Consider the following 2,930-nt stretch of genomic DNA (forward strand, 5'->3'; position numbering starts at 1 on the left):
TTGGAAACAGCCTAAGTGCCCATCAGCAGATGAGTGGATTAAAAAACCGTGGTACATCTACGCAATGGAATGCTATGCTGTGGTAAAAAAGAAGGAATTCTTACCATTGCAACAGCACGAATGGACCTGGAGAGCATTTTGCTAAGCGAAATAAGTCAGAGAAAGATAAATACCACATGATCTAACTCATTTGTGGAATATAATGAACTACATAAACTGATGAACAAAAACAGATCCAGAGACAGAGAAGCATCAATCAGACCGTCAAACCTCAGAGGAAAGGTAGTGGAGAATGGGGGTTAGGGGGAGACATCAACCAAAGGACTTGTATGCATGCATACGTTATAAGCCTAACCAATGGACACAGACACCAGGAGGGGTGAGGGCATGAGTTGGGGGGGTAAAGGGGGCATTAGGGGGATAAGGACACATATGTAATGCCTTAATCAATAAAGGGGGGAAAAAGTGAAGATAATTTAAGAATGCCAGAATAAAAGAAAGAAAGAAAAAGGAGATAGAGGAAGATATAAACAAATGGACGAATATACCGTGTTCATGGATTGGTAGAATCAACATCATTAAAATGTCCACACTACCCAAAGCAATCTATAGATTCAATGCAATCCTCATTAAGATACCAATGGAATATTTCACAGGCCTGGAATGAACTCTCCAAAAATTCATCTATTTAAATAAAAATGTAAATGTTCATTTGTTCAAAATCTTAAATCTCCAAAAGTTCTTCACAGATTGCTTTGAAATTTTGACACAACGTTGCATTCAAATTCGTGCGTGTTTTTATATATCTATATACCTACTATTATATAGATGTCACACCTGTAACAGGTAAAAACATGCTTTTTTGAAAAACAGCGCCATCTGTTGGACGTAAAAGCAACACACGCTATACTAAATATTTTACGATTCCATTTCAATGTTTCTGTTTACAATTATAAATTGTAGATAAAATTAACTACAAATATGCGTGTCCAGCTGCAAAACGATTGATCAGCTGAGATATTCTCACATCAATTGCTGGAAATTGGGAACGGAAAGGTGCCGGTTGATCTGACCTCAGAACGAGTTTCTTTGCCTCATAACTTCTGCAATTTAGTGACGTCAAAAGAAGAATTGGTTGAAAAAGTATTTCCTAATATTCAAACCAATTATAAGAATCACGATTAGCTGAGTGAACAAACTATTCTTGCGGCCAAGAACAAAGACGTCTACGAACTTAACAATATTATTCAGTCTAACATTCAAAGCGAGGCAGTCACATACAAGTCCGTCAACACTGTTGTGGAAGCAGATGAAGCGGTTAATTATCCAACAGAATTTTTGAATTCACTCCATCTGCCAGGGATGCCACCGCACGTACTGCAATTGAAAATCGGCGTGCCAATTATGTTGCCAAATATCAACCAGCCAAAGCTTTGCAACGGCACACGGCTTGCAGTAAAAAAATTAATGAGCAACATCGTAGAAGCAACAATCTTGACAGGACCTTTCAAAGGTGAAGATGTCCTCATTCCTCACATTCTTATGATTCCAACGGATATGCCATTTCAATTTAAGAGATTGCAATTCCCAATTCGATTGGCGTTTGCAATCACCATCAACAAAGCTCAGGGCCAATCTTTAGAATTGTGCAGTTTAGATCTAGACACGGATTGCTTCTCACATGGACAATTATATGTTGCGTGTTCTAGAGCTGGCAAACCAGTCAATCTCTATATCTGCACAGACAATGGAACAGCAAAAAATATTGTATACCCACAAGCATTGTGAAATTAGACATATGAGAAACGTGCGCTTTCTCTTTTCTTTCTTTTCCATTTAACCAGACTGAGCCACAGCAACGCGTGGCAGGGAAAAGCTAGTATGGAATAAAAAAAGACTCCAAATAGTCACAGCAATTCTGAGAAAGAAGAACAAAGTTGGAGGAATCAAGTAATTCTTAATGATTTGTGAAAAATCAAATAAAAATTATTTTTTTAAAAAATCAAGATACAAAACAGGATTAATTAGGGTTAGCTTTTGAAATATTTTTGGAAATGACTGTCTGGCATGCCACATTGAAGGGTAATCTGAAAGAGTATCTGGGTTCAGCAGGAAAGAATACTAGGATCACTAATATCTTCCATGAGCAGGAAAGGGAGTAGGAACAGCACACATGCAAAAAATCTGCCATCCCTAATAGTCTATGCAGTATGGACCCAATCATTTATTAGCATACTAGAGGCCCGGTGCATGAAAATTTGTGCATGGGGGGGCGTGGTCCCTCAGCTCGTCTGTGCCCTCTCACAGTCCAGGAGCCCTCAGGGGATGTCCAACTGCCGGCTGAGGCCCGTGGGGAGCGGGCCTCAGATGGCAGTCAGACATCCTTCGTGCTGCCACGGAGGCAGGAGGGGCTCCTGCCACCGCTGCTGTGCTCACCAGCAGTAAGCCCAGCTTCTGGCTGAGCAGCACTCCTCCTGCATTGAGCCCCCTGGTGGTCAGTGCGTGTCATAGTGACCAGGCATTCCATCGTTCGGTCAATTTGCATATTAACCTTTTATTATATAAGATAGGTTTTCTGTGTGTGCAAAATCTCTACATTGTAAAACTGATTATCTTCAGAGTATAATATTAAGTTGATTAGGGATTTTTTAAAAATATTGAACACACATTGGTTTTATATTATTTTTTTATTTTTAGATCTTTAAATTGTTAAAGTGATTTTTTCACTAGAATGTTACACTTGTTCTGGGGAAGATGACAGGGGTAGGGGGTAAAAATACAGGCAAATAAATTTTAGAGAGATGTTGTAGGTGCTTTCATTTCCTTCTGCAGGAGGTAACTATATTATTACAGTTAGGAATATATTTTGCAGGACCCGTCAGCTCTAAATCGCTTCAAAATTGGTTATGAATTAGAATGTGACCTTTTAT

The sequence above is a fragment of the Myotis brandtii genome, unplaced genomic scaffold (assembly GCF_000412655.1).
Source record: "Myotis brandtii unplaced genomic scaffold, ASM41265v1 scaffold77, whole genome shotgun sequence".
In the NCBI taxonomy this organism is placed as follows: Eukaryota; Metazoa; Chordata; class Mammalia; order Chiroptera; family Vespertilionidae; genus Myotis; species Myotis brandtii.